Source organism: Adiantum capillus-veneris, chromosome 9 (genome assembly GCF_014529385.1).
Source record: "Adiantum capillus-veneris isolate H3 chromosome 9, ASM1452938v2, whole genome shotgun sequence".
In the NCBI taxonomy this organism is placed as follows: Eukaryota; Viridiplantae; Streptophyta; class Polypodiopsida; order Polypodiales; family Pteridaceae; genus Adiantum; species Adiantum capillus-veneris.
This window is the reverse complement of record NC_140939.1, coordinates 65,123,011-65,137,156: the sequence shown is the minus strand read 5'-3', so window position 1 is coordinate 65,137,156 and position 14,146 is coordinate 65,123,011. Positions and strand designations below refer to the sequence as shown.

The 14,146-nt window shown below is 40.0% G+C and overlaps 1 pseudogene; it reads left to right on the top strand.

Moving 5' to 3' along the window:
* The first annotated feature begins 2,719 nt into the window (after positions 1–2,719).
* LOC147450590 (uncharacterized) lies at positions 2,720–6,806 on the top strand (annotated as a pseudogene).
* Positions 6,807–14,146: the final 7,340 nt, after the last annotated feature.

Below are 14,146 nucleotides of genomic sequence, written 5' to 3'. Positions count from 1 at the left end.
AAACCCCTTTGTGAGTCCAAATTTCACCTAATGCTTGGGCAGCTTGCCCTCCATGCTCAATCCATATTCCTCATGCAACTGCAATGCAAAATAGCAAAACCTAGAAATTACCGGATACTCCACCGATACGGCAAGCAAAGTCATGGAGAAAATGATTTGCAACGAATGCTGAAAAAAGGAAATTTGGCCATGCATTGCCATGAGGCGCATAGACATGAGGCGATGTAGAACTCACCTTTCCGAGTATATTTTTCAACCGACAACATGCATTTGGAGAGGGAAGTTTCGACAGTCGTGTTTGTTACTGGGGTCTATAGCGTCGTGTTTATTGTAGGGGACTACTGTGTCGTGGTTGTTGAAGGTGTCTGTTGTGTCGCATGTGTTGGGAGGGTCTGCTATGTGGTGGCTATTGCAGGGGTCTGCTGTGTTGTGGTGTTTGTTACAGGCGGTGCCTGCTGTACCAACTCCGTGCTCTGAGTCGGGTTTTTGCGCTTCTTGGAGGGAGTGTTCTTCTTGGGAGTCATCTCTGCAGAGGGTGCTACTACAGCCTTTATGCTTTCCTGCCGAGGGCAATGGGGACAGAGCTCCACCAGGGATATGGCAGAGCATGACAGGTGCAATGGGGGGTAGAGTGCGACGGCTACATCATGCAATGAGGGTAGCACGAGCTATGGGAGCAGAGCGAGCACACAGGTACAGGCGGGATTCCGAGTGACAAGCTAGTTGTGTGAGAGCTGGAAAGGAGAAAAAGGACAAAGGCCATGACGATTATAAGTTCGAAAAAAGGGGATCCACTTCACCCCATAATGGCTCGCATGCATCTAGTTTATAGGTAGAAAAATTATATTGTACACAAATTTAGAATTTCCCTCTCCCTCTTTTCCCAAAGTTGAAAAACGTTGAATTTCCTCCAACTAGGTGCTATTGGTGGTATCACCAAAAAGTGCAAAAAGTGGTACCACCTAAACATGCTATCACCCAATTATAAATGTTCTAGTTATTTAATGGCTTTCAAAGCTCTTTTTTGCTCAATGTGGAAGACTAAGCATTATGTATACAAAGTTCATAACTTGAACTATCCCAAATTACACCCATGTATCAATCACTATATCCAAAGTTTAGATCATATTCAATATGATATATTGAGGTAGCAACATATTTTCTTTGAAACAAACTAAGAGAAGCTTTTTATTGTATTTAATAGAATTTTTTCATCATAAAATTTTTCTATCTGGAGCAAGAATTCACTAGTGAATATTTTTCAAATAAGATTCCTCTTTTTCATCGTGGTAAAAAATATCAATAGAAAAAAAAAACAACGTTGATATACTCACGGTGCTGAGATTGATCATGTCTCAATTCTCAATAAAAATTTCAAAATTGTCATTGAAAAAAAGACTTTAACACCACTTTTTATAGAATGAAACCTTTTTTTGAGTAGCGAATAATTTAGCACGCATCAAATCTTTATGGGCACCCAATGCAAACAAGGTAAGAAATATTATAGGTATGAAGAATTTACATTATAATTACAGAAACGTTATGCTAAAGAGTGAATAATAAACATGGAAAATATATTTTGGTTACAAAAAATTTATGGCATAAAAAATATGCATGTAAAAAATAGCAGCTATTAATATTTATTGCTAAGTGGAAAAAATCTTCATAAAGAAATGAGTCATTTTTCATAGGCACAAGCGTAAGAATGGTGACAGGTATGAAAGATTCATATTATAATTAATTAGAGGCTAGATAGCGAATAATCATCATGGAAATTTTTTTTTGGGTGCGAATATTCTATGCAGGTATAAAAGATTAGAGGCTACATAATGAATAATCCTCATGGAAAAAAAATTATGGGTCCAAATATTCTATGGTATTAAAAATGTATATGCAAAACATTAAAGGATATTAAATTTTATAGCATGAAACGTTGTTAGGCATGAAAAATTATCATTGTCAAAATTATCAATTTAGATATTAGAGGGGAAATAATTTTCATGAAAAAATTAGTTCTAGTTTAATAAATAGATGGAAATTCTATCAATGCTCATTGGGTGATATATTTTTAGGTACAAATATTATAGATGTCTTTTTGCATGGATCAGGCACAAATATTTCACCTTTAATGCATTGTGGCTAATTTAATGGCATCGATACTCCATCATAAGCGTTATAAAAAATGTGCATAGAAAATCACTTTCGATAGTGAAACAACAAATTTACACTCATTGGACTTTTTCTAGTTGGCAATAGAAAAATGGGTAGAAAAAGTGCCATTTTTCGCAAGTTGAGAAAAAGTGTAGTGATTGGCAAGCCCTGGGTAAAGCACATCTACGACAAATTGTTTGTGAGAAAGCAAACGATAATTGGTCATAAGCTTGTGTGTGCGGACTGTACAGTTCTTGAGGTCTGTCATGGCGAGCTCGATCGTTGGATACAGACTCTCTCTCTCTGAGCTTCGATCTGCATCTGCAAACCTGCTTTTTTTTTTATTGCATGCCATGAGGCGGCGTGAGCTTTTCACAAGGGCGTTTTTTTTTTTGGATTACGTGCTGAGCTTTTCACGTCCCTTGTGCGTTCAGATAGTGCCTTTGGCTACCCAAGGAAAAAGCTAATCCTTCATTCGCCATCGCCAGCTACAGCTCAGACACTTCATATTTTGCTCTCAGACTCGTGCGCGAAGACGTAGATCTTGCTACTCTACCTACTCGCGACTATGGAGATTGTTTCTAGCCTCGCTCTGGGACTAGCTGGGCTAAGTATGGTTTTTTCGACTGTCTGCGCACGCACTGAATTCTTCAAGTGGGCAACAGGCACAGGCTCCTCCCCTTCTGTGCAGCTCCTTGAGACGGAGCTTATGTCGCAGGCTGAAGATGGCAAGGAGAGCACGGTCACGTTCGATGGCTTTCCTTGTTATGTCAGCGAGCGCACAAGGGTGCTTCTTAGCAATGCATCTTGGGTGCACTTGAAGCAGCTCCTGATACACCAGGAACTTGTCACTTGCCAGTCGAAGAGTCCTCCTCTCCGGTCCGTCTGGTACAGAAACCTATCATCAGATGTTGGCCAAGGCTGATCTGGCTCACTTGTTCGATGCCAAATTGCTCATTCTTGACGTAACAGATCACCTCTTCCCAAAGATGCAACGCAAGTGTTGCAATGCGGCCAGATCATCCAGCTCGAAAGGGAATTCAGGGATGAAAAATCGAGCTTTCAGAGGACCAAGTCCTGGGATTTTGAGGACGCGACGCTGCATGGGGCTCTGCTGAAGCTCTCCAAAAGTTAAGCCAACTGTTCTCTTCTTGCGCGACGTAGAGAACCTGGTTTCCAACGGCCCCAAAATTTGTCCCTTCTCCGATGTATGACTGCCAAGCTATCCGGATCACCTGTCTTCATCCTGGGTTTTAGAATTGTAGAGAATTTGGACAATGGCGTTCGAGCAGCTACTGTCAATCCTACAACATCGACGCGATGCCTCCAGAGGATGGTGCACAGCTTGTAAAGTGGCGGCGGACTCGATTAGAGGAGGACATGAAGGCCGCACGGGCACACGAGAACAGAAACCGTATCGCAGATGTGCTTGCAGTCAATGACATGATTTGGACGTAATCAATGTAGCAGATAAGCTGTTTCCTGGTCATCTGCTTGAGGAGATTGTTGTTTCCGCAATTTCATACCATCCGACGAATGTAGAGAGCCCTCAATATCGGGATGGAAGACTAATGATCTCTTCCTGAAGCCTGGTTCGCGGGCTGGGCATTTTTAATCAAACTAAATTACAAGCCAAAAACGATGTTTCCTCAGTCTAAGGCTTTAAGTCTGCCAAGGAGGAACATCAGCTTGCAGGCGACAAGCAGCTGTTTGATCAAAAGCGAATTCGTTGGGTGATTATTCCAGCTAAAAAGATAGGTGTGAGTTTCCAGTCGGCGCCCGATTTATTCAGCAGGGGAGGCCTAATCAGGCCATGTAAAGGCATCTTGTTGTTTGGGTCTCCAGGAACTGGCAAGACAATGCTCGCAATTTCGCAAAGGCACTGGCAGCAGAAGCTGGAGCTGGCTTAGATTTAGAAATATTCTCATGTAGGAAAACGGAGCCTTTTTCAATGTTTTTCATACCAAGGCACATCATGAGCTTCTCCTCGAGAGGCACCACATACCTAGCTGGGTACGATTGGGGGCAGGGGACCGCCGGCCCCTACACCGGGCCAACGGTCCCTTGTCCCCACTCGTACCTAGCTACTAGGTATTCGGTGCCTCTTTCACAGAAGCTCATGATGTTGAGGTGAGTCACAATGTGGGAATTATTGTGAGAATTTGTCCAAAACTTCTTGTGAATTGGCAATGTCCACCATCAACCCAAAGTTTTTTGCTGAAGGTGAGACGGTTGTGAGAGGCCTCTTTACTCTAGCTACCAAAGTTGCTCCTACAATCATATTTATAGACGAGGTGGATGGTATGCAGGGGCAAAGGAGTACAATATCAGAAGAACACAAGGTAATGAGAAGGATGAAGAACAAGTTTTTGTCCCATTGGGATGGCCTTCTATCTAGGGCGGGGAGCGTCGGGTGCTCGTTTTGGCAGCAACCAATAGGCTGTTTGATATGGACGATGCTATTATTTAGAGATTTGAAAGAAGGATCATGGTAGATCTTCCAGATAAGGCCAATAGGGGGAAAATTCTAAAAGCTATCCTTAACACTAGGTTGGTGATGGGACACTTTTATGTCCTGTTAAGTGACCATTTTCCTTGAATTATGTCAAGAGTTTCAAAATGGATTTTGAGGTGCTATCTATCTAGAAAATTGTCTCATAAGCTGAAAAAAACTTGACATTTTTTTGGAATATCAATTCCATCTTTAACCTTGTCCTTGCACAACATTTCACAACCTAAACTGTGTGAAAAAACGGGTCCTGTTTTTGGCTTTTTTCAACTTTTTACAACTATACCACTCTAGAATTCATGTTTGTGAGGTCTATAATGCTAGAGAACTATCTTTAGTAGTCCTCAACATGTCTTGATGCTTCTAGGGAGAAATAAATGTTAAAGTTGTAAGTTATGACCAAATTACAAAGAGACATGGTGGTTCATTATAACATTTTAATCCTTGTTGCATCTTTTGTTCATCAATCTGAGCTTGTTCGCTATCTATTTCTTATTTTAATCTTACTATACATGTTCCCCATTCTTTGTACTTTGAATGGATTTTGCAAAAAAAAAATCACACCTTAATATATAAACTTTTTAGATGTTGACCTTTTTCTAGCAATTTTTATGGATGATAGTGTGTAGCCCAGATAGTGCATGGGTTGAAAAGCTGTGTCTATGCATAGCCAACATTGGCTCTACTTTGCTTTTGATGTCAATGCTTTGCCAAAATATACATGGTGCAAGAGGAGGCTCTTAAGTGTAGGGTTTCTGATGTTGTTCTAATTTTCTCTTTTTCTCTTAGATAGAAGATCTTGAAGCAATCAATCGCATTCCTTGATAGTCATTTGTGAACAACCATCTTCGTCTGATTTATCAATCTTTGGAGGGATTGTCAAATCCTGTTTTTTAGCCAATTTTAGCTCTTCTATGATTTTTTTGGTGGCTTTCATGATATCCAAATGCAGTTTTGATTTTCTATGTCGCATATTGTAACATAAAGCTAATATTCCTTGAGTTTTGGGGCACCTAATACCCTATTTTGCATAGTAGACGACGATGGTTGATTTTTTCAATTATAGAAGAAAACGAAACATTCTAGTATATCAAAGTATAGCTTTTTCAATATTGTTAGTTTCTTGTGACAACTACATGCATTTTGTAGGTAGTAACCATATCTAGTCATAAGGATCAAATTTGGCTAGATATTGAATAGTTTCTATGGGATTCTACAACTCATAATGTTGAACCCAGGTTTTTCATGTTTGCTGTATTTAGCACTTCATCTTTGTCCCCAAGATTCCCCTTGGTAAGAGATGTATTATTCTTTTGACATGCTCCATGGCTCCTTATGAAGCTAAAGGACACTAGGGAACTAAGAAAACATGCATATATTATTTGTATTGAGCGTGGCTATAGAAACTTTGATGATAGGTTTGCAGAATGGTAAAAATTCAACTTTTTTGTACCTATTTCTTTTGGAAAAACAAAAAATAGTGAGTGAGAAGCAATCATATGTTCTGATCACCAACCCATTGAAGTTAACTAGGGAATTTATCTCAAGTCCTACAAAAATCCCTAATCTTATTTTTATGCAACAAAACGTAAGAAATGACTGTTTTGTTGAAAATGTAGTGGTCCATCAACTTTGGAGGCTTGGTGTGACCAAAAGATGAGAAATTTTACAAGTTTATTATTTTTTCCATGTGTAGTAGGTCTTGAACTATAACCTCATGAAAGGATTTTACAAAATGAGTGGATCTACTATGGTTTTGGAGGTTTTTTTCAAAACCTTGAAAGGACACTTTTATGTCCTGTTAGGTTACCAACCTAGTGTTAAGAAAGAAGCTATTGCTGATGATGCTGATTTTTGTGAGCTCGCTCTCATAACTGAAGGCTGTACTAGAAGTGACTTGAAGAACTTATGCCTGGCTGCAGCTTATCAACCCATTCAAGAGCTGATGAAGTTGGAGCAAAATAAGTCACTATGCAATACAGTTACGTCCACGAAAGAGGAATCGACATCCGAAATATGGCCTCATCTACGGTCACTCAATATGGAAGATTTCAAGCATGCAAAGATGCGAGTATCTACACAAGAAGATTTGGAAATTTTCTCATGTAGGAAAACGAACTCTTCTCCAGTGTTTTTCATACAATGAAAAACATCATGAGCTTTTGCTTGAGAGGCACCTCATACCTAGCTAGGTACGATTGTACCGGGCCGGCGGTCCCCTACCCCCAATCGTACCTAGCTAGGTATGCGGTGCCTCCCTCACAGAAGCTCATGATGTTGAGGTAAGTCACAATGTGGGAATTATTGTGAGAATTTGTCCAAAACTTATTGTGCTAGTAGCTTTGCAGCCAATGGAGCTGACATGGTTGAGCTCAAGAAATGGAATGCATTGTATGGGGAAGGAGGAATTCGGAAAAAGAAGGAGCTTGCCTACTTCTTGTAGTTCATTGGTTGGATGGAAGTCAAAGAAAACAAAAGAGTAGGAGTTGCACCATGGTAAAGAGCTAGCAACTAATATGATTTTTCTTTTTTGTTGTGCTCAATAGACAAATGTGAGAGAGCAAGGATAAAGAAAAAGAAAGAGACCTTTCTTTGCAATGCCATTTGCTTCTTGCATTTCAGTATGAGATAGAATTTACAAATTACAAAGATGGCTGCAAATCCTGATTGTTGGGCCCCTTGGGGATATTTGTCTTAAGAATGAAGCCAAGCTGAAGCCTTTGTAATCTTTTTATTTGAGTAATTTATCACCTGCCTACCATACATGATCTGTCGTGAAAGGCACGCCACCTCACTCTCTACTTTCCTTTCCCTAAAAGTCCTCTCACCCGTTTCTTCTAAAATCTCTCTCTCTCTCTCTCTCTCTCTCTCTCTCTCACATATGGGTGAAAGCATGTTAAAGTGAATTTTTTTGTTGTCCCGGAGAGTACTAGTTAGTACAATTTTGACATATGTTAATTAACTAATACAATAACACGAGCTAGATCTCTAAGATCTGTGAAGCATGACATATCAATAGAAAGCTCCTAAAACAAAGAATCCAAATGTACAAACTCCGATAAATTTTGATATTATTTGTGAAAATTTTACCGTGCGCCCAAGTTTTCTTTAGATATGCTAACTAAAGAATACTTGGTTAGATATGCTAACCAAGTTTTCTTTAGATATGCTAACTAGCACCAAAAGTATGCCAGGTAACATGCTTTTACCCCTATATGTGTGTACCCACCAAGTTTGCACACCCATGCATACACACAAAAGCAATTACTTGTGAGTGTCTCACAAGTACCTTACCTTGTTTTATTCTAAGATATTTATAGGTTTATATCTATAAAAGGGTTCTTAAAATAAAATGTGTACATGTTAAAGTAGTAATTTAAAAAAGAGTGTAGAGGGGTTTTTGAAATACTATTTGAATGCAAGTGATATTAAACAAATTCTAATAATGGAGCCCCTATATGATACCTTCAAACCATGGCACTCTTAACAACACATCTATTTTTTTAAGTGCCTAGAAATAAAGAATTCTTCTATACCATGTAATCCATAATGTGGAGCTTTAGATATATTCCCAATGAGTGAAGTGACATCTAGAACTTCTTGGTCTTTGAAGGTGCCAACAGTTGGTATGAAAGTACCCATTTCATGCGGATATATCCGAAGCTTAATACCCAATTATACATATATGAAATTGTGTGTAGATATTGATAAGCATCGTGAGCAAACAACGTAAGGGCAGTGCAAGAAGAGCCCTGTGCCTATTTGATCAAAGTAGCGCTCTTCTTTTGGTGCAAGATTCATTCTTGCCCCGACATTTGATGAACCCAATATGAAACGGCTAGAATGCACATTAGGTGTATATGGTAGATTTAAAAGACTCGGAGATACTACCGATCTCCTAATGATGATCCAGGGATTTATCACATATCTTCAATAGTTCTACGAAAGATGCTACCTGGGAACGTGATGATGATGTAATGAGACTAAATTATCCACTCTTCATATCGAGGTGAAGATACTTTGAATTTTTCAAGTGTGGGAGGATGTAAGATCCGAGATTTTTGGGTCTCTTTTAAATAATACGAATAGATTATAATATCTGCTTTGTGAAATTTTAGCTTAGAATGCTTGTTTGGCAATGTTGTAGATTTTAAAGTGAAAAGCGAGATTGTTTTTAAGTTTCAGTAGGTCAGACAAATATTTGATTCAATTTTGAAAAAATTCACTTTTTTAGCTTTTTCATGCTTTTCGTGCTTTTCAGTGCTTTTTTGCAAAAAGCATGGTCAGATCCTTAATCTACGAGTCTTAAAGAAGCTATGATTCAATTTTGTAAAAATCTGCATCTATAAATTGGTATAGGGAGCTCAATTTTGAGTACCGATAATTGCGTCTACTACCGCACGGCGATACCTACGTGTTATATGGATTCGTGCAAGCTCTCTATCACCATCTCCATAAGGTTTTCTCTCTTTTTTGCGGAGAGAAGAAGAAGAAGAAGAAGAACATTATCTATCTATTTGCTTTCTATCTTATATTCTCTTTTCAAGGTGTGAGCATTTTCCAATAACTTTTTGGTGAAAACCTCTACGTAGCTCTCATTGCTGCTCTCTTGCAGCAAAGCAAGAAACCGTCTGATAGTTGGTAATCACTCCTAAAGCACAGTAAGAAGCTCTAAACTCCATAGGCATCATCTCTTTCTCTCTCTACTCCGTTTTCTGAGTAACTATCGTCTGGGTGGTTGCTTTTTCGTATATGAGGACATGAATGGACTTACCAAAACATTAGGACTTGTAGAAGTTTGTTTCATCATGTTTAGCATGCTGATTTATGTACATGGTGTATTTATGGTCATGTCTATATAAAAAGAGCTTTTTTCTTCACGTCATGTAGGTGGTAGGAACATTGTTTTAGTCATATCTCTCAAACCACTATGAATTAGGTCAAATCCTTTGAATAGAGATAAAACACTTCATTTAAAACATTTTCTCTCTTGGGAGTCATGTGAAAATTTCTCTCAAACAAAGAGTTATGGTCAAAATACAACTTGCTGCACACCACATTCAAAATTTTGGACCCCAGGCTCCTTGGAGAACCACTTTTTAGACTCATCGGATGAACGAACCCACTTAGCCAAATCAAAATCTTGATTAAACTTGTTGATAAATACATTTAAGTCTTTGAGATCACTTTGCAAGTGCGATTTATTAATCATTCCATATACGGGGTTACCTACGTATATGGGTGCTACCAAGGGGAGTACTATATATATGACGTCGAAGTTGGACAAGTGGTTCATATATGTTTTGGTTTGTTTTGGTGAGTTGATTTTAAGCATTTGATGTCCATAGACTTATATGGGGTATATGGTTAGTCAACGAGAACCTTATTGGCAAATATGAATAAGGTGGCTTTCTTTCTGTGTTAATGTTTGTTACATGAGTCTTGTATGGGCAAAGTGATGTGATAAGGTCTTAGTCTATATTATGGAACTGAGCTTGACACATTGGTTTGAGGTCAAATACTTCCATTTGTTTGTTATGCATGCACCCAAATTAAAATTGAATTTTTTTTTGTTTTTCACATATATACAATGTTATGGTATATGGTTGATCAAAGTGACGGGGATATGTTGCATCATGATTATGTTGATGGAATGATGTGTGATGTATGAAACCTCATGGATGGATGTGGACATCTCATGTGCATGTGTATGTTGCTTTCCACCTTTCAAGGTCAAAACTAACTCTATGTGCTAAGAGGGTGAGGTGCGGTCATGGTGCATCACTTATGCATGGTTAGATATTTTGAAAATTGGATTTTGAACTCATGTTTACTCGCTGGTTAGACATATTTTATGCATAAAAAGTTCATTCCTTAAGGGCCATATGTATGTGGGATCTCTTTGATTGCAGTAGATATGTCAAACTCCAAGTGTGGGAGTTGGTTCAGTATGTAATATGGTTTATGGTCAAGGGTTGAGATTCATCATGGATTATGGTTGTGATATTGATTGTGGAAGCCGCTATGGCTCTTGGGTCTTTTTTTTTTGGATATGGTTACAAGTATTGTCAAAATCTTGTCGAAAATTTTGCAGCCATGTTATGTGCTAAGGTGGTTTTGCAGAATTGGATATGCATCACCCTTAGTTGGGTGGAATGCTCACCCATGTGATGAGATTGGATTATGGTTAATGGTTTTGGATTGGATCATGAAGTGGTTTTGATGGTTTATGGTGTACGTGTAAGGGTAGAGACCTTGTATAGTTGACTGCTTGCAAAAGATTGTTTGTGCATATGGAAGATGCTATTGTGATTGGACTCATATGTTATGTTTCTCATGGCAGCATCACTACAAGACTAGGATCACCTACATTTCTTAGTCTTAGACAAAAGTATCGATGACCTTGGGTTGTGCTGGATCGAGGGTGTTTCCTAGGTCTTCTTTTTGTTAGACTCATATGCACGGTTAGTGTGTCAAGGGTTGAATGACCTACACGGCTAATGCCTCTGGGATCTTGCCTTGGCTTTGCGTTGTCAGGAGTTTTTTGGAGCAAGGGATTGCGCCTATGTACATACACATGCATGGTGCATCGAATAAAGGATTTTCCAATTTCCATAGCCAGGTGGTTACGTGGGCCCCACGTGTGTACAGGTAGGACAGGGTGTACATAGTGCAACGATTTTCACTATTATCAGTACCAGTGTGTTTTTTCTACAATAAGGAGGAGTTGGTAGCGCGTAAAACTTCTCGAGGAAGCTATCTGCGGGCCGACAACATGAGGTAAGCAGGTGCGTCAGATGGCATCGAGTGGCGTCAGGAGGTTGAACGGGGTCAATACTTGCACGCGGAGAAGTACAGACACGACGTGGGTGTTTTCTTGTGATACTTATGCAGAAAGGTCATCATGAGGACCACTTTTTGGGGCCACTTCACGTGGTTGCAGGATGCATTATTGGAAAAAACTGAGTGCCAGGTGTGCGGATGATGCAAAAAGGTGACAACTATGCACTGCGAGGTCAGTTTTTGGCCTGTTAGGGGTCCGTTTGAGATCATCTAAAAGGCCAAGGGTGCCCAACTAATAAAGCTAAGTGTGGGAACTAGAAAAATTGAGAGAAGACCAGAAAAACATGGAGAAGAGAGGAGGAACAGCCGCAAGTGTGTTTTTGCTGTTTTTGGAGCATTTTTTGGCCCTAAACTGCTCATCCGAGGTCGGATTTGAGCACTGTGACATTGTAGGGTGGGGTTTTTGGGCATTCCGGACGCAATGGCGCTGTCTATTATGCCAAATTCCTCACAAATTTTCTGCTTTTTTTCTGTGTAATCTTCTTCGGTGAGTGAAGCCTCTGCTTAACTTTGTGGTTGTATCTGTTGTATTTCCTCAATACTGTGTAAACTATTTGTCCCATTGGTGTTGGGCTGAGCTTCATTGAGTCTAAACAACAACAATTTACCTCCTTTGAGCTGAATTGAGTGTGTGTGTGTGTGAGTGTGTATGTGTGAGTGTTGAGTGGGCAAGTGGGAAATCTCTCTCTTCTCACTCCGTCTGTGTGTTTCCTGCCTCGGCCAGGCTGGTTATGTAAGCCGAGTAGTTCCCCATAATGTGTGTGTGTGTATCATCCCAAGAGTGTGTGTCAGGTCATTATAGAGGCGTTGTGTGTGTTTCTATCCCTCTCACATTCTTTTGGCGCCCCCACGGAGGATCTTCTTCGAGTACCTTCTGCCTCGAGCTTCAAGCTTCGAGATTCGGGGCTACAGGTTACAGGTTACTAGGACAGGTACAGGTATAGGTGATTTACACAGGTATAAGTAGCTCGAGTACAGTGATATACTGGCAGTGATGTCACTTGCAGTTGTTGTGGGTATGCATCACTTGGCGCCTATTTGAGCGCATTGTCTGCTGGATTGCAAGTTACTTGTGGAAACTGCCATTGTACGCATTTGTGGAGCCATACTTGGTTGTATTTGGCAGTCCCAGCCATTTCTGAGACTTGGTCTGGAAGATAGTCATTTCTGAGACTTGACTATACGCGATTTGCATTAGCCTTCGTGTGAGGGTCGATAGCGTGAGGTTTTTATTGAGCTGGGGGATTCTCAAATGTGGAGATCCTTTCGGTGATACAGGTAGCTCGAGCACCCTTTTCGTGACCTCGCCATAGGCTATGTACTAGTGAGTCATATTTGATGCTCGGGTTCTATTGTTGACAATTTATGCATACATATACAGTCTATATTTTGGGTTCACACTGCTCTACTTCTGGGGAATCTCTTTCAAAAATTTTCCAAGTTATGATGGCTGGTCTTTTGGTCTTTTGAGCCATTTATGCTGTTATGCTACTGAAATTTTGGCAAAATTAGAGGTTAAGTTAGGTGTGCCTTCTTGGGAGCTTCATGGTTGGCTTTAATGGATGATCAAAATGGCCCTCAATTCACTCCTTTTCATTTAACTCAAAGAATCTAGATAAATGTTCATGTGTCCAGGAAGATTTTTTTCCAGCAGCGCATAGTCTTTATGTTCGGGTCAAGAAGATTACGAGAGATCCTGGAATGTCCTTTGCCTGTTGTCATTCCGATGATTAACTATGAAAACTCATTTGATGTGCATGTGTTTGTCCTTATCTAAAGTTGAGCTCCATTGAAGTTTCCGGGAATTGAGTCAGTAAAAGTTTTGGGTTCTTGCACGTGTGTTCAAAGGGGTTCTCAAAGCATTGTAACTTGGGTAGCCATGGCTTTCTCTTATCCGGAGTTTCATGGAAGAAGTGATGAAGATGTGGAAGATTTTTTGGAAAAGATGGAGGTTGCCTGCATTAGCAACCAGATTCATGACCCTGCGCAGATGTTACGTCTTCTCCAAATTTGTTTGAAGAGTGATGCAGGAGTCTGGTCCAAAACATATGAAGAGGAGTTGCGTGTGGCTGATCCTCCTGTAAGGTTGTGTTGGGACAATCTACGACATGGGTTGGAAGTGGAGTTTGTGAAGATAGAAGATCCTAACAAAGTGTGGCAAGAAGTACAGGCTTTGGTGCAAAAGGAAGGTGAGCCAGTAGATGCGTACATACATAAGTTTTCATTGGCATGGGAGCGGATGTGCAAGGCCTTAGCACCACATGTACCCCCGCCTGACATGATGAAGAAGGACAGGTTCTTGGTTGGTCTTTGGGAGAACATACGTTGGAGAGTGGAGCTAAAGAAGCCTAGGACATATGAAGATGCAGTAGAGGTAGCAAGGAACAAAGAGTGGAAGATGAAGAAAATGAGCTAGTTAGGGGTGGAGTCTTTGCCAATGAGGTCTGAATTTCAGCCTATGGACTCTTTACAAGGTCGCATGCCAGGGTTCATCACGAACCAGTGGTTCCTGTTACTACTCAGGTTATGCCAGCAATGGTCACTACAGCAGTGCAAGATGATGGGCTAAGGCAAGACATGAGGAAAATGGTAGATTTAATGAAGAATCTCAGCCTAAACATGCTAGGTCAAGTGGGAAATAAT